Here is a 27,755-nt window from a genome sequence, read left to right as displayed (position 1 = left end):
TAATCACATTTCAATGTAACTACAGCCTTTTGGTTGGACTGTCCACGGGGGTGGAGTGGGCGGGTGCACAAAGCCTTCCCCCACGCATTCTTACACGTCTGGGTGAGGAAGATATGGAATATGGTGAGTACTGAGGTTGGTTAAACATGGGCTGCAGCGGCACTCTGTGACCTTGCTGCTCTTCCTGAAGATCCACCAGATGTCGGAGGATATCAGTTGGATCATGCAGCAGCTCCAGCGTTGCATCCTGCCACCGCTGATCTTCCTGCCTACACTTCTCATCTCGAGCTTCTCTCCTATCCTCACGTTCACTGGCATCTTTCCTGTACTTTGCTACCAAGTCCTTCCACTCATTCAGATGATCTCTTTCATTGCGGGTTACTTCCATGATTTCAGAGAACATTTCATCTCGCGTCCTTTTCTTCCTTCGCCTTATCTGAGCTAGCCTTCGGGATGGAGTAGGGAGGCTTGAAAAATGTGCAGCTGCATGAGGGAGGGAAAAAAGGGAGAGAAGTATTTAAAAAGATATATTTTACAGAACAATGGTTATACTCTTTCACAGTGAACAACACTATTCACCTTACATAGCACATGTGATTTCACTACAAGGCCGTATTTTGCATCTTTTAATATTGAGTGCCTGTGGCTCTGGTGTTACAGATCTCACAGACGCAGGTCCGGGCATCACAATTCAGCTTGCATGCGGCCATGGTAAGCCACTGTCTTTCAGCTTCTCCAGCCTTCATATACACAGTGCCCTCTGATGCTTATTTCCTGTTAGAAAGCAGCAGCAGACGCCAACTCCTCCCATCTCCAATCCAATTCTCTAGGATTGCTTTACCCCTCCCCCCACCACATGGCTGGTATCATGGAAGATCACTGCTAATAATCCCCTTCCCCCCCCCCCCCCCGGCACTGCGTGGCTGCTAGCTGGGAAGATTCCTGCTGGCCAAATGCTAAAAAGCTCAGCGCTATCCTTCCTCCCCTCCCCCCGCTTTGCTACATGCAAGGAAGGATTTCTTTTAAGCAACTGTCCCCTTAATTAAATTCCTGAATTTCAGCCAGGTTACCATGAACGATATCACTCTGCTGAGGATAACAGAGCGAGATAAAGAACGGATGTTTCTTGAATGCCAGCAATCACCGGGACCATACGCAGCTATGCTTTGTCATGCAATGATACCCGATTACTTGCTACATGCATGGCATGGTAAAGTGTCCTACCATGATGGACAGAACAAGGCTGTCTTGCCCAGAAACCTTCTGCAAAGGCTTGGAGTACCTCCATGAGCGCTTCATGGAGATGGCCCTGGAGGATTTCCGCTCCATCCCCAGACATGTTAACAAACTTTTCCAGTAATTTTACTGGCTGCGAATGCATCCCAAGCCCTCATGGCAAATCAATCATTAAAAAACGCTTGCTTTTAAACCATGTTTTATATTTACAAAAGTACACTCACCAGAGGTCGCTTCCATGGCTTCACTGTCTGGGCTAGTGGCTTGGGAAGGCTGGGAGGGTAATTCCGTCTGGGTCACAAAAAGCTCCTGGCTGTTGGGGCTAACAGAGTGCTGTGTGCTTGCTGCAAGGTCGTCCTCCTCGTCCTCATCTTCCAACTCCGCTGAATCCTCAGCCATAGTTGAGATTATAACCCCCACTTCGGAATCCATGGACAAGGGGAGGGTAGTGATGGCGCAGCCCCCTAAAATTGCATGCAGCTCAGCATAGAAATGGCATGTTTTCGGCCTTGACCCGGATCTTCCGTTTGCTGCTTTGGTTTTCTGGTAGGCTTGTCTGAGCTCCTTAACTTTCATTCTGCACTGCACTGAGTCCCTGGTGTGGTCTTTTCCCATCATAGCCTTGGAAATTTTTTGAAATATTTTTTCATTTTGTCTTTTGGAACGGAGTGCTGTTAGCACTGAATCATCTCCCCATATAGTGATAAGATCCAGTACTTCTCGTGCGGTCCATGCTGGTGCTCTTTTTCTATTCTCAGGAGACTGCATTGTTACCTGTGCTGATGAGCTCTGCGTGGTCACCTGTGCTGATCAGAGCTCCACGCTGGCCAAACAGGAAATGCTTGGGGCTTTTCCTGTATACCTGGCCAGTGCCTCTGAGTTCAGATTGCTGTCCAGAGCGGTCACAGTGGTGCACTGTGGGATACTGCCTGGAGGCCAATAACATCGATTTGCGGCCACACTAACCCCAAACCGATATGTTAATATTGATTTTAGCATTACTCCTCTCGTTGGGGAGGAATACAGAAATCGATTTAAAGAGCCCTTTAAATCGATATAAAGTGCATTGTAGTGTGGACGGGTACAGCGTTAAATCGATTTAATGCTGTTAAAATCGGTTTAACTGCGTAGCGTAGACCAGGCCAAAGATGGGACAAGAAGGCATCTCTATTACCATACAGAATAGAGAACAGAGATTCCAAAGCAAGAACAACACAGAAATCTGGGACCAGAAAAGGAGGGAAGCACTGCATGATGGGGGATCTCTGCTCCAGATGTTAATGAACCAGGGGCGGCTCTAGGTATTTTGCCGCCCCAAGCATGGCAGGCAGGCTGCCTTTGCCAGCTTGCCTGCAGGAGATCCCCAGTCCCACAGATTCGGCGGCAAGCCTGCGGGAGGTCTGCCGAAGCTGTGGGACCAGTGGACCCTTCATAGGCATGCTGCCGAAGGCAACCTGCCTGCCACCCTCGCAGCGACCGGCAGAGTGCCCCCCGTGGCTTGCCACCCCAGGGACGCACTTGGCATGCTGGTACCTGGAGCCGCCCCTGTAATGAACCCAGGCCTGCACACACCCAGCTCAGTAGTTATCAGACCAATTCTAGTAATAAATTTTTTATTGGCATCCAAAATAGTGAAGCTCCTTAATTGCATTGTGGGCTCCCTTGAAGGAACACCATCAGAGCCGGGAATGATCAGCTCCCATTGTCTAGCCTGAACAAAACAACTTTGGTATACTTCCTTGAGCCATCAGTTTACATATAAACAAATCTACTGTTCTCCCTTGAACCATTGTTGTTTCTCTGCAAAAACCCCTACCCATGCTCAAGCAAATGTTCTGATGCCTGAATCCAAAATCTGCATCAGTTCCATCAGGACTTCATCTTCTCCTGACTGATCATGCTGGGGGTTCTGCCTGTCTCCAGCACTCCGAACCCTCAGCTACCACCACCACCTCGGACCCCTCTGATCGATTCAAGCTTCACAGAGTAGTGAGAACCCAACTCTCTCTCTCTCTCTAGGTATAGTCTTCTGACCCTGCCTTGTGTAATCAGTTATAATTTTCTAAACCTGACTTTTATAATCAAGTTTAAGTTAGATTTAATATTATAACTGTTTTGTTTGTTTGGCTCCCCTATGGTTATTATCTGGCAATAAATAATTAAGCTGGTTTCTTCACTCTCTCGCCCCCTCGTGGGTGTTTTTTGGTTTCCTCATTCGCTCTGCAGCAACGCTTCTCATACCTAAGCTAAAAGATCCCTGCAGCATCCAAAAATCCTGTTTCATCAAGTAGGTTACTACCAGACCAACTGTAACGTAAAAGTGGGGATAGGGATGCGCTGAACCTGGGACATATAAGGGTGGCAGCTAGAAAGTGCTGTTCAACCCAGCCTGCTGAATCCAAGGGCATGTGACGGTGACAGCTTGGAAATGCTGCTTGACCCAGCCTACTGAGTCCAGGAATCAGTAAGGGATCAACTTGGGAGTGCTGATTAACCCAGTCTTCTCAGAGGCACTGTGTGTGTGTGTGTGTGTGTGTGTGTGTGTGTGTGTGTGTGTGTGTGTGTGTGTGTGTGTGTGTGTGTGTGTGTGTGTGTGTGTGTGTGTTCATCTGATTCTGGGGCTGGAAGAACCCAGCCCTGGGGAACCTAGGTCCTCTAGTATAGTTCCATTGGGAGGGACTTGCAGCAGGAAGAAGTAGAGCTCCGTATGAGAACACAAGTGACACAAAGCAGTACACTGATAGAAGAGTAACCCTAGTAAATGAGCATACCCCAAAGTAATGGGCAAATCTGGTAGCAATTCTTCTGTGTATTGAATTCCCAACAAGGACCATCTGTGTTCCTTGAACAGTTGCAGAACTCTTGCTAGGCAAGCTTGCTTTTCTTATAGGTTGGGCCAAGCTGCCATCCACAAGTGTGTTCCATACATCTGTCTATTCCCTTGGACAAGATGGATCTTGAGAAATATCTTTCACTTTTTCCACATTCAGGACTTGGTCTTGATTAGAAACTTTTAGCTATGTGGAATTCATCCTGGTCCTCTTCTCTCTGGTGGCAACAGACTGCCCATCCTTGTCTGTCTCCAGCCATGAAGAATGACAACACGATCTCCTTCATCTGGTGGTTATGAACTGCTAGCCCTCCTCTCTGACTTCCTGCCTTTCCAATTCCTTGCCCATGCCCGAAAGTCTACACAGAAATGAAACAGCCCCACAGCCCAAGCCCTGCCAGCCCAAGTCAGCTGGCATGAAACAGCTGCAGGTTTTTCTTTGCTATATAGACATACCCTTACAGAATCAAACTCATTAATACACAATGGGCCAGATTTTCTGGTTAGGCTAAACTAGTATATTCAGCACTGGGACAGAAAGAGATTTAAATCATCTATCCACTTCCCCAATCCTAGAGCTGGCTGCCCCTTGGCCAGAGCAGCTTGAAGACTCTAAGCATGGAGTCTTAAAGTCTTGCAACCCTGGAACTGAGGGGTATGTTACCCCAGAATTTTATCAAGCTAATTGCAGCCATTCTATGTGCCTTTATCTACCACGGATTAATAAACTAGAACACCACATAGTTAAGGGTCAATTTGGACAAGCAGGGCTTTTGGAGGGAAGATTAAATACTAGCTGCAGGCTTGCAGTTTCTGCTAATCAGAATGAGAGGGGAGAAAAGAGTCAACAAATTATAAGACTGAAAGAAAATAAGTAGATGGAGACTTTGAGTTTTGGCGCCTTTGATATAGAAGCTTATTATAACTAAAATTGTTAGGAATATTTTGTTGATAAGTAGTTGATTGGAGTTAGGAGAAGTGATGGCCCAGTAATGGTCACTATAAGCTATGTGTTTTGTAAAAATTAGTTATAAAAAGACTAGATAATAGAATGTACTTTGGAGCAGTTCTCTGATGTTATCCTGAGACACTTTTTCCTGATCCCATACTCCCCAATGGGGAAACGACCAGCCATCACTGGCTTCATGCTAATTACTTGATACCATATCAGATTTTAGATAACTATCTGGGATGTTCTAAACCTATTGCTTATGTATGTGTGTGCTTAAATCTAATAGACAGTAGTTTTAGATAAGAGCATGCTTACTTGTATCAATCTTTTATCCACCAGAAGTGCTGTGTTCCCACTGATTTATTCCTGACATCACTTGTAGTGAAACAGTTAAGTTACCACTGCTTTGGGTTGTGAAAACCCTGGGTAACAGCCTGACTGTAGTATATAATAAAAGTTTATTCACAAATATTTCAATATCAAAGAGTATAAGCAAGAAGAAGTATGCTAAAAGGAGGCTACATCACATGCTGGTTCCTAGCATACAATGCTGGTCATTTTTATATTATTCAATAATTTTTGTATCCTCTTCCTTGATCTTAGAAAAAAAATCAAATGTTATTTATAATTTCATTTACCTAAGCAATAAAATAAGATAATACAAACATAAAGAGAAAAGAACACACAGCTGCTACATAACTGCCACAAAATAAAAATAGTCTAAGCCATTTATGCCCCTATCTTCCCGGCTGGCCAGATTCTGCTACACTTACATGTGCTTGATATCATCCAACTCCGCAAGTGGAGTCAATGGGGTCACTTGTGGCATAAGGGACAAATTAATGTCAGTTGAAGGTATTACAATCTAGCCCTCCATCTTCAGTCCAAAAAGTGTCCCAATGAGAATGAAACCTAAGTCAATAGAGGAGGTTGAAAGAAATCAAATTTATGTTCAGAAAGTTTTTAATTGTCCAAAGCCAGATAAAATGATTTTAAGATTTTTTTTATAACTTGTCTCCTTCCACAACATTGCCATAGATCATAACATTCAATATACAGGAGATACTGGGAGGCAGTGTGGTCTAATGGATAGAGCACTGGACTGGGATGCAGGATATCTGCATTCTAGTCCTAGCTTGGCCACTGACCTGCTGGGTGACCTTGGGCTAGTCACTTTTCACCTCTCTATGCCTCAGTTTCATCCTCTGTATAGTGGGGATAATTATATTGTTCTCACTTTGTAAAATGCTTTGAGATCTACTAATGAAAAATATTATATAAGAGCTGGGCGTCATTAATCCTATTAATCACCCTATTCCTACTGAAGTCAATAGGAACTGAAGGTACGTAGCATTACGTGAGATATCCAGTGTCTTGAACCATCAGACTCAATGTCTGGAGTCTTTTAAAATCAATGTTTAGAGTCAACTAAAACCAATTAAAAATCAATACTGGAGAAATAGTTGAACAAAAGGAGCATATTACTATTATTGTTAAAGCTCAAATCTGGAATAATTGTTTTGGATAATGACTTCTGTTCCAGAATTTGTTAACATCCATATTTTGTACAGATAATTTAGAAGTCATATGAAACTTTTCCTTATCAAAATCCCTGGAGACAAATTTTACATTATTCAAAATTATACAGATTGTGGCAGAAAAAATTAGAGGCATATGGTCTTTCAAACATCAAGGGTCCAACCATTTTATCAGCTGTATGCATGCTACTCTTACTGAACTCACACGCATGCAACTAATGCGATAATCAAGACCAATCATTTTTCTGTTCACATGAATCTCTGTGGACAAATCACAGAACAAAAGAATCCAAATGCCACATTGCAATATCATTCTCTTTTCTCTAAACAGTTGCAACACTGAGCCCTGATTGCACTCTTTTGTGGTTTACACTGATGTAATTCCACTGACTTCAGTAGAGTTAGTCATGATTTACCCTGGTCTAATTATGAGCCTAATCAGACCCTGTGTCTTTCTCACAGAAAAGACCAAAACCACAACACAGTGACAGTATGCATTGAAGGATATCACCATTTAATACAAAAAGGATGTGGGTGTTTAATCTAACTTTTAGCAAGCTTTTGATTAAGTCTTCCACATTGCCCTAAGCACCACTGTTGTCTCAATCCTTTATAATTCCATGCACTTTCACATTTTTATTTTGTGTAATTTCTTCCAGCTTTCTACATTCTTGATGAGCAACAGATTGTCATTGGTTAACATGAGGGAAAGTGCTTTTGGCCTTCAAACCTCACTTTCATGGCATCTTGCCGTGGACTCACAGTTTGTAGTTCGTCATAGTCAGTCTCAGTTGATGCATCAGGTTTCACCAGCCAAGGTGCAAAAGAATCAGATTTTAACTCCACTGCTTGAAGAGCAGCCAAAACACCTCCCAAAAGAACCCCCTTTTTGACTAGTACCTCTAAGGTCAAACCCAGCTCATACTTGTTGACCCTTTTGACAGAAGCTGCACTGGAGACCAATTGCTAGTGGCGCCTTCTCTGAAGCTGCCTATAGTAAATCTGAGATGTCGATCCAAGTCCTGTGGCCTCACTGTGGTTTCTTTCTTGGGAAAATCATTCAAAATATATTTGCACCCAACAAAATTCATTTTAAAAAGTCAACAAAAAGACACAATAATTCAGAGAGAAAAAACACTTAAAAATGTGCTGGCCAACTTGTGTGCCTTGCTCATCTCTGGACCACTGGAAGATTGTAGAGCTGTAGTGGCTAAAAAACAGTTACCCTGCGGCGTTCTCCCTGCATAGTGAATATATAGGCAGGAAGCTTCGAGAAGCACTTTGGGGAACATACTATGTAGTGCTAGTGGGAAACGGTCCCATATGGAGTCTGCCAGAACCTCATGCTAGATGCTTTCAGGTGTGCAGAGATGAGCATTCTGTCCCCAATCCAGTTGGCCCTAGCCTCTTGGGGCTGTGAGCTCCATAGGTGCACTAGCCAGCTGCCCCTAGTCCTCAAAGAGCACTAGCATCAGCATTCTGATCCTGCATGGATATATAAAGAGACAGGTATACATTTCCCTGGGCCTTCTTTCCCCCAGTACACCTACACAGGACAATCCAGATTTTAGCCCTATGTCAGTTGAATCAGCAGCTTGTAGATGTATAACATTTACCAAAAAATATTTCAGGCAACTGGTGTGCTTATCACAATGATTGTATTATTACCCGGTGTTCTCCCATGTATTTATTCTCTCCACTTGTCTCTCACTGTATATTTGTATATATTATAAGCTCTTTGGGTCCAGGACTGTCTTTTTGTTCTGTGATTGTACAGAGCCTGGCACAATGGCACAGGAGTCTCTTGTTGCTACGGCAATAATAATAATACATAATAGCATTTGAATTAACACATTGTGTATCTACATTCTTTAATGTTCACATACAACCTCCCCTGTTCCTCCCTGAGAGAGCTCCTATTTAGCAGGCATGCTCCTTTACACATGAAACAGCCCCTTAACAGGTATGAGATTTTCAATACTTCAAGTTCATGCGTAGGCAAAGTTTGGGGGAACATGGAAGGGCGTTGCCCCCCCCCCCCCAACTGCAAGCTTCAGGCAGGCAGCCTGAGTGTGCAGTGCAATGAGTTCTGCAGAGGAGACAGGAGACTGTCCCCAGCTTGCAGGGAGTCAGAATTGTGTTTATTAACAGGTGATTAAAATAAGAAAGAGCTGTTAAGATGTTTCCTAAACTTAAATGATCTGTTCCAGACTTCCAGTTCTAAGCTTGGTGAACTGCAAAAAGTAAGTAGCCTAAATGATAGAAAGTAATTGTAGATTTTTTTCTTCAATTGTTTCTACAATTGTTTCAGTTGTTATATTCTAGAGGAGATAACAAACATCTTTTTTTGAGAAGATAACTGATATTTTAGACAAAGGAAATGCTGTAGATCTAATCTACCTGGATATCAGTAAGGCATTTGATACAGTTCTATATGAGAAATTATTAGTTAAATTGGAGAAGATGGGGATTAATATGAGAATTGAAAGGTGGATAAGGAACTGGTTAAAGGGAAGACTATAACAGGTCATACTGAAAAGTTAACTGTCAGGCTAGAGGGAGGTTCCTAGTGTAGTTCCTCAGGGATGAGTCTTGGAACCAACTTTATTTAACATTTTTATTACTGACCTTGGCACGGAAAGTGGGAGTGTGCTAACAAAATTTGCATATGACACAAAGTTGGGAGGCATTGCCAATACTGAGGAGGACCAGAATACCAAACAAGAAGATCTGCATGACCTTTGTAAACTGGAGTAATAGAAATGGGATGATATTTAATAGTGCAAAGTATAAGATCACACATTTAGGGACTAACAACAAGAATTGAAGTGGCAGTGGAGGAGAAAGAGTTGGGCATATTGGTTGATCACAGGATGACTATTAGCCATCAGTGTGATGCGGCTGTGAAAAAGGCTAACACAGTCCTAGGATGTATCAGGCAAGATATTTCCATTAGTGACAGGGAAGTGTTAGTACCACTATACAAGGCACTGATGAGACATCATCTGGAGTACTATGTGCAATTCTGGTCTCCCACATTTAAGAAAGATTAATTCAAACTGGAACGGGTGCAGAGAGAGGCTACTAGGATGATCTGAGGAATGGAAACCTATCTTATGAGAAGAGACTCAAAGAGCTTGGCTTGTTTAGTCTAACCAATAGAAGGCTGATGGGAGATATGTTTACTCTGTATAAATACTTCAGAGGGATAAATACCAGGGAGGGGAGGAGGAGTTATATAAGTTAAGCATCAAAGTGGACCCCAGAACAAATACATATAAATTGGCCATAAACAAGTTTTTGGCTTGAAATTAGGAGAAGGTTTCTAACCATCAAAAGAGTGAAGATCTGGGGCAGCCTCCCAAGGGGAGCAGTGGGTGCATAAAACCTAACTGGCTTCAAGGCTGAGCTTGATAACTTTATGGAGGGGATGGTATGATGGGATTCTCTACAATGGCATGTGGCCCACTGGTGACTGCCTGTAGCAAAATTTGAGTTTGTATCATTCTTGACCTAAATCTAGAAGGTGTAGGGAGACAGCATGCCACCTTAGTTGGGTCATAGACATCTTTTATACGACCTTCTTTAAAAATCCAATTTTCTAAATAGGGGTGCACTTGATCTCTGCTGTACCCTCTTAGGAAAGCAGCTACACTTTGTAGATATTGTGTGAACACTTGATGATCCCATTTTATACTAAAGGTTAGAAACATTTATTTTTCTTGGGAGAACCAAAGTTTAGTATTTTCTTTTTTTCTTGGTAGGCAAGTCTGAGATAGTTTCTGTTTTCTTCCTGTTGGGAATCTGAACTCCTTCAGATCCACAAATGTTATTCACACTTTCCTCTATTGATTGATCTGACTGACTGACCTTTGTCCCTGTTGACTCAACCTGTAAAACTGTTGGTTTTAAAAAAAATGTATAAAGGTTTAAACAAAGATCTGTTTATTCTGGGAAATAGAATGGGCCCATAAAACCCTGATCCATTCAGGCATATTAAACATTTTGAATTAAGGAATGCAACATTCTACACATTCTATTGTTTCTTTGTGCAGAGGATCTAAGACTTCTTGAACCAGATTCTACACTCAAAATATCTGATAAACAGAATAAGGAGGATGCAGGAAATATCTGAAGATAATGATGATGAGTCCTTGTGGGAACCCTGGACTTGGAGGTTACTGTAATGATCTACCAGCCTTAAAAGACATTGATCTGCTATATAGCTAAAGGAGCTGCTGCTATAGCTCTGTCTCCCCTGATATAATGGTGCTAATCAGACTTAGGATTCATCTCAGGGGTTCTTCTGTATACTTGATCTGCATTCTTTACCCTTGGTAAAGGAAAACTCCTCCTCTCATTTAGAAAATCTTGTCTTCTTTTGGGTCCCTGCTAATAACTGAGAGTTGTACAGCTATGTTTTCCATCCATCCATGAATGTAAGTGTAACTTTCTTATGTTAGACTTGTTCAATGTAGGTTGCTTATTCTTAAAGCAAGCCTGTTTACTTGCATTTCAGTTAAGATTAGTATCTATGAAAAAGGTAGGAATGGAAAAAGGCAGTTTGCTTTAAGAAAAGGCAAGCTTCAAATTCAAATTGGCTGAGCAGAAAGAGGTTACACACAAAGGACCTGAGCCTCTTCTCACTTACACACTAGTTTTATACCAAGTATCAGGGTAGCCATGTTAGTCTGTATCCACAAAAACAACAGGGAGTCTGGTGGCACCTTAAAGACTAACAGGTTTATTTGGGCATAAGCGTTCATGAGTAAAAACCCCAGTTCTTCAGATGCATGGAGTGAAAATTACAGATGCAGGCATTATATAATGACAGATGAAGAGAAGAGAGTTACCTCACAAGTGGAGAACCAGTGTTGACAGGGCCAATTCCATCAGGGTGGATGTAGTCCACTCCCAATAATAGATGAGGAGATGTCACTTCCAGGAGAGGCAAAGCTGCTTTTATAATGACCCTGCCATTCCCAGTCCCTATTCAAGCATAAATTAATGGTGTTAAATTTGCAAATGAATTTTAGTTCTGCTATTTCTCTTTGAAGTCTGTTTCTGAAGTTTTTTGTTCAAGTATAGCTACTTTTAAATCTGTTATAGAACATCTAGGAAGACTGAAGTGTTCTGCTACTGGCTTTTGTATGTTACCATTCCTAATGTCCGATTTTTGTCCATTTATCCTTTTACATAGGGACTGTCCAGTTTGGCCAGTGTACTTGGCAGAGGGACATTGCTGGCACATGATGGCATATATAATATTAGTAGACATGCAGGTGAATGAGCCCCTGATGGTGTGGCTGATGTGGTTGGGTCCTATGATGGTGTCGCTAGAGTAGATATGTGGACAGAGTAGGCAACGAGGTTTGCTACAGGGATAGGTTCCTGGGTTAGTGTTCATGTTGTATGGTGTGTAGTTGCTGATGAGTATTTGCTTCAGGTTGGGGGCTGTCTGTAAGCGAGGACTGGCCTGCCTCCCAAGGTCTGTGAGAGTGAGGGATCATTTTCTAGGATAGGTTGTAGATCACTGACAATGCGCTGGAGAGGCTTCAGCTGAGGTCTGTACGTGATGGCCACTGGTGTTCTGTTATTTTCTTTGTTGGGTCTATCCTGGAGTAGTTGATTTCTGGGTACCCGTCTTGCTCTGTCAATCTGTTTCCTCACTTCCCCAGGTGGTGTGACTGGGCAAGGCCAGATGGCTATAGGAAAGTAGTGGGAGACAGATATATTAACCCCAGGTTAAACAAATCCCTGGTACCAGGATAAGTAAATGGCAGCTATTCCAGGTCAATTAAGACACCTGGGGCCAATTAAGAGCTTTCCAGAAGGCAGGGAGGATGCTACGTTGTTTAGGATACCTGAAGCCAATCAGGGACTGGCTGATACTAGTTAAAAGCCTCCCAGTTAGTAAGGTGGACGCGCATGTCAGGAGCAGTGAGAAGTTGTGCTGTTGGAGAGACTGAGCTGTACACACTATATTAGGCACAGGGAAGGAGGCCCTGAGGTAAGGGTGAAGTGGAGCTTGAGGAAGTGGGGGCTGCTGTGGGGAAGTAGCCCAGGGAATTGTACATATCCCAGTCCTAAAAGATCAGCTACCATAGCTGATACTATTAAGGTCCCTAGGCTGGAGCCCAGAGTACAGGGTGGGCCTGGGCTGTTCCCCTTTGCCCCCCTGATTAATCATTGAGACTGGGAGACAACAGAGACTGTGCAAGGGAGGATAGTTTCTCCTCCCCTCCCTCGCTGGCTTATGATGAAAATGGCTCAGTAGACTGTTACTCTTCTCTCTCTAGAGAGAGAAGGGTTAAGTGGAGGGTCACAGTGAGCCTCTGAGGCTAGCAAAATCTGTCAGGAAATGCAGGACCCATGGAGACAAGGACAGAGCTTTGTCACAGTGGGTATTGTAGTTTTAAGAATGCTTGATAATGATCTTGTAGGTGTTTGTCTCTGTCTGAGGGATTGGAGCCATTTGGTTGTATCTTAGGGCTTGGCTGTAGACAATGGATCATGTGGTGTGTCCTGGATGGAAGCTGGAGCATGTAAGTATAGTGGTCAGTAGGTTTCCGGTATAAGGTAGTGTTTATGTGACCATCACTTATTTGCACTGTAGTATCCAGGAAGTGGATCTTTTATGTGGACTGGTCCAGGCTGAGGATGATGGAGGGGTGGAAATTGTTGAAATCCAGGTGAAATTCTTCACAGGCCTTCTTCTCATGGTTCCATATGTTGAAGATGTCATCAATGTAGCACAAGTAGAGGAGGGGCACTACGGGACAAGAGCTGAGGAAATGTTGTTCTAAGTCAGCCATAAAAATGTTGGCATACTGTGGGGCCGTGCAGGTACCCATAGCAGTGCCACTGACTTGAAGATATAAGTTGTCCCCAAATCTGAAATGGTTGTGGGAGAGGACAAAGTCACAAAACTCAGCCACCGGGTGTGCCGTGGCCTCATCAGGGATACTGTTCTTGGCAGCTTGTAGTCCATCCTCATGTGGAATATTGGTGTAAAGAGCTTCTACATCCATGGTGGCCAGGATGGTGTTTTCAGGAAGATCACCAATGCATTGTAGTTTCCTCAGGAAGTCGATGGTGTCTCAAAGATAGCTGGGAGTTCTGGTAGCGTAGGGTCTGAGAAGAGAGTCCAAATAGCCAGATAATCCTTTTTGTAAGAGTGTTGATGCCTGAGATGGTGGGGCATCCAAGATTTCCAGATTTATGGATCTTAGGTAGCAGATAGAATATCCCTGGTCGGGGCTCTGGGACTGTGTCCATGCAGAGTTGTTCCCATGCTACAGCAGGGAGCTTCTTGAGCAGATGATGTAGTTTCTTTTGATAATCCTCAGTGAGATCGAAGGATAGTGGCCTGTAGAATGATGCATTGGAGAGTTGCCTGGCAGCCTCCTGTTCATAATCCGACCTGTTCATGATGACTACAGCACCTTCTTTGTCAGCCCCTTTGATTATAATGTCAGAGTTGTTTCTGAGGCTGTGGATGGCATTGCGTTCTGTATGGCTGAGGTTATGGGGAAAGTGATGATGTTCACACTTTCAGCCTGTGCACGTCTGCAGCAGCACTCTATGTAGAAGTGCAGTCTGTCATTTTGACCGTCAGGAGGAGTCCTCGCAGAATTCATCTTCTTGTAGTGTTAGTAGGAGGGTTCCTGTGGGTCAGTGCACTGTTCAGTGGTGTGTTGAAAATATTCCTTGAGTCAGAGACGATGAAAGTAGGCTTCCAGATCACCACAGAACTGTATCATATTCATGGGGGTGGTGGGGCAGAAAGAGAGTTAATTTCTTTGTTGGGCCTGTCCTATAGTAGGTGAATGCCACTAGCCATCACCCTCAGCCCCCAGCTAAAACATCTCCAATGCAACATCAAGGATCTACAACCTATCCTGAAGGACAATCCCTCACTCTCTCAGATCTTGGGAGACAGGCCAGTCCTCGCTTACAGACAGCCCCCTAATCTGAAGCAAATATTCACCAGCAATCATGCACCATACAACAAAAACACTAACCCAGGAACCAATCCTTGCAGCAAAGCCCGTTTCCAACTCTGTCCACATATCTAGTCAGGTGACACCATCATAGGACCTAATCACATCAGCCACACTATCAGAGACTCGTTCACCTGCACATCTACCAATGTGATATATGCGAGCAATGCCCTTCTGCCATGTACATTGGCCAAACCGGACAGTCTCTACGCAAAAGAATAAATGGACACAAATCAGACGTCAAGAACTATAACATTCAAAAATCAGTCGGAGAACACTTCAACCTCCTTGGTCACTCAATTATGGACCTAAAAGTCACAATTATTCAACAAAAACCTTCAAAAACTGACTCCAGTGAGAAACTGCAGAACTGGAATTAATTTGCAAAATGGACACCATTAAATTAGGCTTGAATAAAGACTGGGAGTAGATGAGTCATTACACAAACTAAAAACCATTTCCCAGTGCTAATTTCCCACTACTGTTACTCACACCTTCTTGTCAACTGTTTGAAATGGGCCATCCTGATTATCACTACAAAAGTTTTTTTTTCTCCCACCTTAATCAATTAGTCTCATTAGAGTTGGTATGGCAACCCCCATTTTTTTCATGTTCTCTGTGTGTGTGTGTGTGTGTGTGTGTGTGTGTGTGTGTGTGTGTGTGTGTGTGTGTGTGTGTGTGTGTATCTTCCTACTGTATTTTCCACTGCATGCATCTGATGAAGTGGGCTTTAGCCCATGAAAGCTTACGCTCAAATAAATTTGTTAGTCTCTAAGGTGCCACAAGTACTCCTCATTCTTTTTGCTGATACAGACTAACGTGGCTACCACTCTGAAACCTGTCACCGAGATAGGACACACTCTTCCACCGGGATAAGTGTGTGGTTAGATAGATTAACAATATTGTTAGGTGAGTTGAGGGTACCAATGTTGTAGCCCTCTGTGACATATAGAAGTTTAGATCGTTTGCTGTCCTTTTTCCTCTTGAGAAAAGTGAAGTGTGCATTGTAAATGGCTTGTCTCGTTTTTGTAAAGTTTTATACCAGCGTAACTCCAATGGTTTCAGTAGAGTTATTCATGAGTTACACAGCTGCATAGGAGAGTAGAATCTCACCTAAACATTTTTCAATTCTTTCTTTCCTTCTTTCAAAAGAAAAACAAAAGTCCTCCCTTCAGGAACTTGAGGAGGAGACAGGAGTGAGAACACCCACCCTCTTATAATAACTATTTTGACCAATCAGCTGTTGGCAGATATAAAACCTGAGACAGCTGGTTAACTAACTCCCAGGGCTAACTGCTCCAAAAATCTTTTTTTTTTTTTACAGTACACATCCAGATTCAAAATCTCTGAGCTAATTATCAGGGCTGGGATTCTCAACTTAATCATCACTACCAACTCTCCAGAGTATGATGGAATCTAAGAACTAACCCCTACCTTGCTGAATCATACACATACACACACATACGATGAAGTGCCAAAGCCCATTTCAATTTTCAGATGAGAAGTCCTGCACACCTATTAAGTATATTTCTATATTTACATCTGAAATATAAACTCGCTGAAATTATCTGATGAACCATAATTAAAAGTTAAAGAATCAATGTTATAGAGCATTAGTTTAACAATGCTTCAGGGAAGAGAGAGTCCATCTGTCTGCTTGGTTTGAAAATAAATCTGCAGTGGACTAGCTATATGATTAAACTCATTCTATTCTTAAAATAAATGAGTGAAAGGTGGGAAGATAAATAACCATTTCACTAGGTAGCAGTACCTTTATATAGGAAATATAATATCTGGTTAAATTACAAGCAGAGTTAGGTAGACTACACACTCATTTCTCTCTAGCATCCTCATTAAATTTCAGTTTAACAAGGAATGGTGTCACTAGTACCTTAGCTGTCTATTAGGAATTCAACTTTGTATTTGACTCATGCCCTCACTGACATGTTTCTGCTTGTATTTGCAGGTGTTAGAGAAAGGTATGCAGCAGTATGATGCCAATAAATGTAGTGCTTAATTGTTTTGTAATTATTCCATGAAATAACTTTTTTTGAGTGAATAAACGTACATACCCAAATCCTCAGCTGGTGTAAATCAGCATTGCTCTACTGAAGTCAACACAGATACACCAGCTGGAGATTTGGCCCAGATTGTTTAAAGACTGAATCCTAAGCAATGGTTTGGCAAAAAGTCAACAGGCAAGGCTGAAATGGCCTTCCTCTTCAGGCATATCAGCAGTAAATTACATTTCTCACAGAAACTCCTGCTACCTGAATGTAAAATCTTGCTGGAATAACTGTGTTAAATTAGTTGGTCAGTCAGATGAATGCTCTTTGTTACATCCACTTGCAGATGTTCACTTCTATGCGTGATTTTCTTGATGAAATTGACTATAACAAGCAAATTTTTATCACATTTACAGCTGTCCAAACTTTAACTAGCAATGCTCAGGCAGCATAAAACATGTCTTTTCAAGAAATCCAGAATAGGTTATTATTTATTAATATTTATTGTTTATTGTTTGAGTCATTAGCAGTGTTGCCAGCTCTCAAAATTTTATTGTTTGTCTTGTGATATTTAGTGTTTTCCTTAAGACTCCGACTTCTACAGTCATGCAAATATGTGAGAATTTCAGCTTTCATTTTAAAAAAAGGAAGTTTCTAGTCCTCAGGGTTGTGAAGAACAGCTTGAAAATGAGACCTGAGGGATCAAGAAACAGAAGCTAAGTAAAGAGAATCCAAATTGTATTCTCTTCTATAATAGCAAGATTTTTATGCCAATCTCATGATTGGGGTGGGGACGAGGAGAGAGTCTCATGATTTTTGAATGTTTGGGGTTATCAACAGTGCTTTATGCTCTGTGTTTTACAAATCATAGAGGAAGACATGATCCCTGCCACACAGATTTATACCCTAGGAGATTTGTGGTCAGACTACAGGCAGGTGGAGCAGCCATTCATGTACTGGTGGAAATATCTGCCCGTAAACACTAGGAAAGCTGGTCTTGGTGTTAAAGGATTGCCCTGGGACTCAGAAGATCTGTGTCTTATTCCTGGCTCTGCCATGACCTTCCTTGCGACATTGAGGAAATTCACTTAATCGCTTTGTGTCTCAGTTTCCCCAGCTGTAAATTGAGAAGAAGACTATACCTACATCTGTTGTGGGGTTTAGTTTGTTAATTTATATGATGCATCTTGATATTATAGCAATGAGTGTCATAAAAAAACACCCTACAAATATAGTTTCGTCTCTGTAGTTCTTCCTGATGTGTGTCACTGCAAAGGACTTTGAGACATATACTCCCAGTTTCTTGATGTCTTATAACAAACTGTCCCAGACTGTTGCTAACTGCAACTGCCTGGATGGGTAAAGCTCAGCAGCAGAGAGGCTAAAATACAATAATACTGGCCAAGCAGCCATGTGATGAGATATTTAACTGCCAGTAAAGCAAAGTTATGTTGTTTAGTCCATACAAACCCTTTCTTGTTTCAGCAACTGGTGCAATGGGGCATTTATGCTCAAGAGTCATGGGGAAAACTTTCAGTAGACAGTTCAGCTCCCTCTGAGCCCATTTCCACCTCTGCAATGCAGCGTGGATTTTCCATGTTACAAAGAGTGGGAGTTTTACTTTATCCAGTTTGATTCCAGTTGATGAGTCCCAAAGCAGCTTACCTCAGAAACACAAAACATGATCTTCTCCGGACTGATGTGCAGCCCTTTTTACTGCTTCTGCACAAGGCTTTCCTCAGAAGTTTTCACTGCGCTCCCTTTTGGACCTACCAGAAGGTAAGATATCATCCACTAAGTCTGTGACATCACTTAGGCCTGGTCTATACTACTCGTTTAAACCGATTTTAGCAGCGTTAAACCAATTTAACGCCACACCTGTCCACACTACAAGGCCCTTTATATCGATATAAAGGGCTTTTTAAATCAGTTTCTGTACTCCTCCCCAACTAGAGGAGTAGCGCTAAAATCGGTATTACCATATCGGATTAGGGTTAGTGTGGCTGCAAATCGACGGTATTGGCCTCCGGGCGGTATCCCAGAGTGCACCACTGTGACCACTCTGGACAGCAATCTGAACTCGGATGCAGTGGCCAGGTAAACAGGAAAAGCCCTGCGAAATTTTGATTTTCATTTCCTGTTTGCCCAGCATGGAGCTCTGATCAGCACAGGTGGCAATGCAGTCCCAAATCCAAAAAGAGCTCCAGCATGGACCGTACGGGAGATACTGAATCTGATCGCTGTATGGGGAAATAAATCTGTTCTTTCAGAGCTCCATTACAGAAGACGAAATGCCAAAGCGCTTGAAAAAAAATCTACGGGATACACAGTGTTGCGTGACAAGCGTAACGGGAAGCCAGAGACTCAAACGGACGCTCATGGAGGGAGGGAGGGGGTACTGAGGACTCCAGCTATCCCACAGTCCCCAGCAGTCTCCAAAAAGTATTTGCATTCTTGGCTGAGCTCCCAATGCCTGTAGGGTCAAACACATTGTCCGGCATGGTTCAGGGAATAGCTCGTCAATTTACTCCCTCCCCCATCCCCACATGAAAGAAAAGGGAAAGAAATCGTTTCTTGACTTTTTTCAATGTCACCTTATGTCTACTGAATGCTGCTGGTAGACGCGATGCTGCAGCAGTGAAGAGCAGTATCCGCTCCTCTCCCCTCCCTGGTGGCAAACGGTACATGCTTGATAACTGCTGAATATCCCTGGTTGGCCTCATGGGCGCCTGGGTAAAAATAGGAATGATTCCTGGGCATTCCCAGTAGATGGTACAGAACGGCTGGTAACCATCTTCATCATAGCCACGGGAGCCTGAGCTCCATCAGCCCCCTCTCTTTCTGATGTAAAGAAAAGATTCTGTACTGCCTGGACTATCATAACAGCGGGATGCTGGGCTCCTCTCCCCCACACCGCTTAATGTCCTGCCTGGACTGTCATAGCATGGGGAGGCTGCCTCTCCCTCATTTTATCTCACTAACAAGTCACTGTTTCTTATTCCTGCATTCTTTATAACGTCATGACACAAATGGGGGGGACACTGCCACGGTAGCCCAGGAAGGTTGGGGGAGGAGGGAAGCAACGGGTGGGGTTGTTGCAGGGGCACCCCCGTGAATGGCATGTAGCTCATCATTTCTGCGGGATCTGACACGGAGCAGCTGTACTCTCTAATAACTGCTTCTCTAGTACACTTGCCCCAAATTCTAGGCAGGACTGACTCTATTTTTAGAAACCATAAAGGAGGGATTGACTCAGGGAGTCATTCCCAGTTTTGCTTTTGCGCCCCCGCCCGACCTCAGCCAGGGGCACCCATGATAGCAGCAGACAGCACAGAAGGACAGATAACCGACATCTTACTGCCAATTTACAATGGCAGCAGACAGTACAGAACGACTGATAACAGTCTCTGCTATCATGCAAAAGGAAACAAATGCTGCTATGTAGCGCTGCAGTAATGCCTCTGTTAGCGGCATCCAGTACACATACGGTGACTGTAAAAAAAAAAAGCTGAACGGGCTCCATGGTTGCCATGCTATGGCATCTGCCAGGACAATCCAGGGAAAAAGGGCACAAAATGATTGTCTGCCGTTGTTTTCCCGGAAGAAGGAATGAGTGATGACATTTACCCAGAACCACCCGCGACAATGATTTTTGCCCCATCAGGCACTGGGATCTCAACCCAGAATTCCAAGGGGCAGGAGAGACTGCGGGAACTATGGGATAGCTACAGAATAGCTACCCACAGTGCAACGCTCCGGAAATCGACGCTAGCCTCGGACCATGGATGCACACTGCCGAATTAATGTGCTTAGTGTGGCCGCGTGCACTCGACTTTATACAATCTGTTTTACAAAACCGGTTTATGTAAAATCAGAATAATCCCGTAGTGTAGACATATCCTTAGATGTTCAAAAATGTTATCAATTTTCAATTGTCTGGAGCTGTAACAATGCCAAAGCGTAGCCACCATGAATCTAATCTTCTAGCGTTGGCAATGGTTAACGTAGATGCTTTATTGCTCTGTTTCATTATCAGGTGACTAGACATGCACCAAACTTAATTGGGGGTATTTCTTCTCCACAATCAAGCAGTTAACTCATTTTGTTGCTTCTGCAACCTTGACAATTAGACCCAAGTTTGCAGTGCTGTCCAGTTCCCACTTGAGCAGGTTACTAAATGCAAGTGGTATACATATGGGAGAGTGAATTATGATGTGTGTTGAACAGGTCATTTGGGAACATGCATTCACTAGGAAACAATCTTATACTTTGAAATATATCTTCAGACTGCACTATGATCTCTAGTTGGTATCTCTCAATGGCAGAGGTGATGCATGATGGTAGGGGCACGCTGGTCACATGCCCTGCCCTCCAACTTCTGTCAAGGTTCACACCAGAACCTTTACATTGTGCCCCTCCCCACTATCAACTGTTATGCCTGGTCCAGGAGCTGCCCTGGCCCGTGTCTTAGCAGAGCTCATCTCTTCCTCCCTCCTCCTTTCTGTAGCTAGAAGCAGCTCCCATCCCTTCCTGCCTGCACAGCACAAAAAGATGGCCAACGCCTCATGCAGCTGTGTGGGCATGTGTGTGCAGAGACTGCACCTGTATCCCTGAGAACTGAGTCCAGCTGCCTTGTGCAAGATCTCAGAGTCCATCATAGAGCCCAGGAGGCTGGGATCCTGCAGCCAAAGGCCAGACGAGACTCGGAGTCTGTTGCCAAAGGCCAGGCTGGCCAGGGGGTGACGAGCTGGCTCTGAGCTGGGAGCAGCTGGGAAGCTGCTGTGCATAGCACCGAAGAAGGTGCAGCTATTGACTGTGAAGCCATGCTGCAGCCCATAAGGCCGCAGGGGACACCCCTCCCCACCTGTTGCCTCTGCTGCCAGGTTTCATACCAGAACTTTAAAATTGTGCCCTCCCCCCCTACCACCACCACTGCCACCAACAGTTTTATGCATCACCTCTGCTTTGTGGCTTCTATAGCCAGCATGACACTAATGATGCATACCCCTAGACAAGACTTTACCCTTAACACCGATAGGTGGTTCAGTATCCATTACGTAACAGTTCAATTTCTGCATAGCATTTTCAACATGCATAACATATCTTTCTTGTAACTATTTACTTCCATATCCTGATCTTTTGTAGTAGTGATATCACAAGAAACATAGCCTTATGTGCAGATTGCAGTCAACTTTAATCTTTTTAAGGAATTTTAATCTACGTCATGAACTACTTGTCTGTCCCTGAGATGCCCTGTATTTTTCCATTGAATTTGTCTCAGAAATGTAAGCCTGCGATATCACAAATACATGAAGTACATGTCTCAATGAGCTTACTTTCATCCTCAGTGAGGGTCCATATGTCTTTAACTCCTTTTCCTGCCACTCTAACAATGGTATCTCTCAACACAGAAAAGGAAAGTATGCCAGACGCCTTGGTTAGGCAAGGAAGTGTTTCTCTGGTGTAGAATGGAAGCAAATGTGGAGGGTCTGGAAGAGTTGTTGAAATCTGGAAAGGTGAGGAGTAATGGAAATTGAAAAGAGAGCATTATATGGGATGATAAGAGCTGTTGTGAGGCTGGTGGGATCTCCACTGGCTTAGCAGCTCAGTTAAACTTGTGTTTGTTTAGCCAAAACACATCTCTGAACGGCCTGCTCATTAGTAACTGATATCCCTTGTATTTTTTTAACCTAGCTTATGGAGTCATGTTGTTCTTGTATACATAATTATCTGATTGTTGTTTGAAACCTGCTAATCTCTTTGCCTATTCATTTAGCAGGTTACCACTGAGGCTAATGACATCTAGAGAATTGCTCTGAAAGGAGTTACCGTTATACTGTGATGTATCACAAATGTAGACAGACACCAAGTAAGAATAGAATGCAAATGAGCAGAGAATGAGATTCAGTGAGTTGCTCACCAGAGAATCAGACATTGATGGAGAAGCCTCTGTAGGACCACAAAACAATAACAGGCTTGTGTTTCCGCTCCCCAGCTACTACTGAGTAGGGACCACAACCAAGGATAGAACACTAATTGAACAGGATGCTACTAGAAGGAAATATGTATCAACATCAGTTTCCCCTATGGGAAGCCTTAAGGCAGATTCATGAAAGAGCAGCATACAAATAGCCTTTTGGGCCAAAAATGTAGCCTGAATACAAAAAGAAGTCAGGAGGGTGAGCAGCTAAAGAAGAGCTCCACTGTGGTTGGGAGAAGTTAAAAAAGATTAAAATGCCCCGAAACACTTTAATTGCCTGTGCGTGAGAAGAAATAGACAGACTGCCAAAGGAGATAAAACACTGTCATGGGAAGCAATAATTCAGTGCAATACAACTTTATTTCATATTCCATCTTTTATGTAAACCATGTCCCAAAACACTTCACCGAGTTAAATACTACAAGACAGCAATTTACAATGCAAATGACAGAAGACAATGGGATAAAGATACTGTTTCATGATTAAACTATTCCCCTGTTGGCCAATAGCAGACGGAGACAATCAATACATCCAAGAGTTTCAAAAGTGACTACTGATAATGGGCATCAACCATTGGGTGCCTAATTTGAGACCCCTTAAAAGAGTTTGATTTTCAGAGGGTTGGTGCTAAAGACAGACTGAAAATCAGTCTCCTTTAAAGTGTGTCAAGTTGGAGACCCAAAATTGCCCAGGTTAATCTTGGTCTGTCTTATTTTATTATGAGATTGGTAAGCAGCAAACAAAATGTACAATGTATGCAAGCAGAAAGCAAGCAGAGGGTCCAACAGTTAGTCCAGGTGTAGAAGAGTGGTAAATAAAGCCCTAAACGTTGGCATTTATTATATCAACATGGAAAAAAACCCAGTGGTTATGAGGTTTGATTGAGTTTAAGATAAGCACTCGAAAGCCTGAATGCTTAACTGGACTGTAGTGGCAGGCAAATCTCATGAGAATAGGCTTTTGGATGAGATTTCATGGAAAGAGGGAAGAAAACTGATGGTGACCAAGGTTAGGAAAGTGGGAGAATGGCAAGAGGGGTGGAAATGGAAACTGGAAATCAGAGGCTAATAATTAGGGAGAATAAAGGGGAACAGCAGAGGATAAAAGATAGGGGAAGACTTGGAAGAGGGACAGAGATGGCATAAGGACTAGAAGGAAGCAGAGGGAGAAAGGTGGGAGGAGTTATGTAAACTTTTTCAGACTTCAGAAATGTTTCTGTGTGAGCTTTGGGGCAATAATCAGGTTGGTTGTTATTTTGTCTGGACTATTCAATGGTCTCTAGGCATAGAGCTTAGTTGCCTTCCATCATATTTGCTACGTAATTCACCATTATTAACAGGTCAAGCACTTAAAAGTCTTTGCCCTAAAGAGAGCCTTATGCAGGGCCGGTGCAACCATTTAGGCGACCTAGGTGGTCGCCTACGGTGCTAGGATTTGGGGGGCACCATTTTTTTCGGCAGCAACCATGTCGGCCAGATCTTCGGCCGCCCTGGTCGCCACCAGCATAGGCGCAGGGAGCTGGGGCAGGGGAGCACGGGGAGGGCTGCCTGCAGCAAGTAAGGGGAAGGGGTGGCATGCAGAGGAAATCCCAGCCCCAGCTCACTCCTGCCTCATCTCTTCCCCAAGCACGCCATGGCTGCTTCACTTCTCCCACCTCCCAGGGTTGTGGTGCCTAAGCTGAGGCGCGGGGGGCGGGGCGCAAGGTGGAAGTTTCGCCTAGGGCGTGAAACATTCTTGCACTGGCCCTGGCCTTACGAGTAACTTTATGACCTTTTTTTCTATAAAAAAGAGATCTTGCATGTTCAATGTTTTCTCCCAAAGCTCTGATAACTCTCCTATTAAAGGAACAGCCTGATAGTTTAAGCCTACAATCTCCTTTCCTGAACAAATAAAGTAAAGGGGATTTGGGGAAACCATTTGTATGCCAGTTTTATGTGAGATGGCTTTTCTTTCAAATTCTTCTTCTAATGGGTGACCCAGTGAGTGATCAGATCTGGATCTGAAGAAAGAAAAATCAACCACAAACCTAGTTGCAAGGCTACAAGGGGAAACTTAGAGGGAAAGCATGAAAATATATTTTTCAAAGTCTCTGCCTTTGCCAAGCTAACAACTATTTGAATATCACTGTTGTGCAAGAATGCACTGATGTGTTTTAAAAATAAAAAGGCTGTAGGAAAATATTAGTGGTTTTTTATTATTTCTCCATTGGGAATTTTTGGTTTCATTAGTAGATTCAGACTTTGGGGTTAGCAGCCAAATGGTGAATATTGTACAAAGCATTTCCTCCTACATTAAACGGAGCCTGTGAATTCTGCAATTGTCGTGCTTGTTCCTACCAAATGAGGAAAGGGTTAATGGTATGAACTATTACCTCCATTCTACGTGAGATGAAGGATTGAATTTCTGAAGGTAAGATCTTACAGTGTGTCCTGACTCAAACATTCTTTTATGGATTCAGCCATACAGTCACTTGGAAAGCTTTACATCATGGCCTTGGCAGACTCTCAGGCTTTCTCCAATGCAGGTTGCTATTTTTCCCTTAGTTTACCAAAAATTGCCATGCATAGATTTAGTGTACTTGGTTTGCTAGTACTTACAGGCAAGAGTGTTGTCAAGTTTCTTCTAGGCAAGCAGACAGGTTGGCAAAGAATGAGGCGAAAGTTGTTTCTTTTTCGCAGAAAAAGCCACTCACCCTTAAGATTCGCATTTATGAGACTCCTAAGCCTTTGATCTCTGTGCTTATTTTATTTATTACACTGGTCTGCTAATATCTGTTTGTATCTCTAGTTCAAGGTCATTCTCCCCTTTCTGCTCTAGTCATTAACAGGTTAATCACTCATCACTCTGTCATTTGTTCCCTGACACTTAATTATTTTGCACAGTACGTACAATGAGGAATAAAACAAAGGTGGCTCTGCTTTTGGTAGAAGGGGCTGTTTGAATTTTAGTGGCATTGTTCTCTAAAGTGAAGTCCATCCAATTTCTGGCTTTAAAATGTTGAGCAAACAAATAAATTGATACATGTGAGAATTAATATCATGTAAACTTCCCCTCACAGAATTGCTGACCTCTCCCTAGGACACTTTCCTACAGCTAGTAGGATAGATATTCAGCTGCCATCACAGCTGTTATCCATTACAGCTGCTAGGCTGGTTGGACTGCCTCCTGGTTCATGTACTGTAATACAAAGTGACGGACACACTCTGATGCTACGGATCCTTGTGTTTGTCTGACCCAGAAATGTCACCCGCAAGCAGCCTAAACCAAGACACCCTCCTTGCTCTGCTGCCAACACAGGTATCCCCCAGTGCACTTGTCATCCAGTGGGTGCTATGAACACCAGCACTAACATGTTTTACAATACATCTCTTAGATTAATAGATTCTGAGGCCACAATGGACTGCTGTGATCATCTAGCCTCACCTCCTGCCTAGCACAGGCCACAGAACTTCCTAAAGTGGCACATCTAAAAGGCAGTGCTACTACCAACATCCATGTTAGATAGGCTGCGATGGCCAGGTGTGTAATGTTATTAATAGAGTACAATGTTTAAAAGAAGCACAGTGTCATATTTTGACTAAAAATAACAAGTCATCAGTAGGATTAAACTTAAGCCCAACATTTTAAGATATGATTGCCTAAAACAGATTATTCCATTTAAAAAAAAATACAGTAAAAAACAGGCTAGCACATCATCATCATCATGATGTTCCCATTATGCCTCTGGCATTTCGGGCAGCAACAAAGCTCCTCCACTCCTGTCTATTTCTGGCAAGTCTTTCAATGATTCCCTAGCTGTGCCTCAGGTTTTTCAGCGTGGCTTCCACTCCTCACCATGTTGTTTTCGGGTGGCCTCATTTTTGCTTGCCTTCAGATGTCCATCTTATTGCTACTCTGGTGATGGAATCAGTTTTCATCCGAAGCACATGGCCAATCCATCTCCAATGCCTCCTGACAATGATGATACTCATATCTTCTTGGCTGCACGGTGTCAATATATCTTGGTTTGAGATTGTTCTGGGACAAAAGATATGGACGATTTTTCTGAGGCAGGTTGTAAGAAATGAAGATATTTTGGACATGTGGTACTTTCGTATTCCCCAGCATTCTGAACTATAAAGTAATGTTGAAAGTACGCATGTTAGTATACAGGCTTCGTCAGCTTGGGATAGAATTTTGAGTTTGGCTTTTTGATACTCTTTATGTATAAACAAGGGACAAAGACATTATGATGTTGCTTCTGCCTAGTCAGCTGTCTAGATTTGTTAGTATAATGGGAACAGATAAAAGCAGTTTAAGTGTTACTCCAGAGCACACTTTAAGATTGCCTCAACCTCTATATCAAGGCAAATTTAAGCAACCAGTCAGGAGGGGCAAAGGCAGGGCCTTCCCTAGCTATTCTGGGGCCCTATGCAGCCCCCACCCCCCGCCAGGGAGGAGGGGCAGGCCTCCGTGAGCTGGGCTGGCTTGGGGCTAGGGGGGACCATCCCCCAGCACTCACCGGCTGCACAGCTGGGGCTGAGTCTCTGCACTTCCCATTGCCAGTGATTGCAGGCCTGGCCCTGCTGAAGAGGTGCAGCTGGGCAGGGGCTTTGGGGAAGAGGTGGAGTGGGGGAGAGGCTGAGGCAGGGCAGGGTCTGGAGCAGGGTCTGGTGCCCCAAGTTTCCTGGTGCCCTACACAGCTGCGTACTTTGCATATGGGTAAGGATGGCCCTGGGCAAAGGAGTTTGGGGGGAAGGTATACAACACTAAAAAACCAAAGAAATGCCCATCGCTGACCACAGCACAACCTCACTCCTTACCCCTCCCATGGGGTACAAAAGGGGTGGGACTGTGGGTGTGCATTGCAGGTATATTTGGGCCTGCTAAGAAGGAAGAAAGGGGAATATGGAATGGGGAATGGAGAGGGAAGGGAGGAGTGGAGAATCGGGAAACAGGCAAGGCTCTGCGGCGCCAGAGCTGGAAATGGAACACTGGGAAACAGACTCTGCTGGTGTGTAGAGCAATGAATATGGTTGCTTGGAACTAACCCCAATAAACATCACACTGTCTGCATTTCGGACTTCTGGACTTCTGCTTTCTCTCTGCATGACAAGAACCGGGGTGGGGAGAGTGAAGAGAAAGCCCTCTAACAATGCAGCTCTGATAAATCTTGAGTCTGGTTTTGGTGTTTTATTTTGATGATTTCCAGAATGTATTTAAGCTCCTGA

General features: G+C 43.5%; 1 long non-coding RNA gene across 1 annotated transcript; it reads right to left on the bottom strand.

The window, feature by feature from the left end:
- Positions 1-8,500: 8,500 nt before the first annotated feature.
- LOC115654086 lies at positions 8,501-26,331 on the bottom strand. The gene is made up of 3 exons (XR_004001085.1): positions 26,237-26,331; positions 18,794-18,798; positions 8,501-8,511 (listed from the first exon to the last, which is right to left on the bottom strand). It is a non-coding gene; the product is annotated as an uncharacterized LOC115654086 (long non-coding RNA).
- Positions 26,332-27,755: the final 1,424 nt, after the last annotated feature.

This window comes from Gopherus evgoodei, chromosome 6 (genome assembly GCF_007399415.2).
Source record: "Gopherus evgoodei ecotype Sinaloan lineage chromosome 6, rGopEvg1_v1.p, whole genome shotgun sequence".
Lineage (NCBI taxonomy): Eukaryota > Metazoa > Chordata > Testudines > Testudinidae > Gopherus > Gopherus evgoodei.
This window is presented reverse-complemented; position numbering and strand designations above follow the sequence as displayed.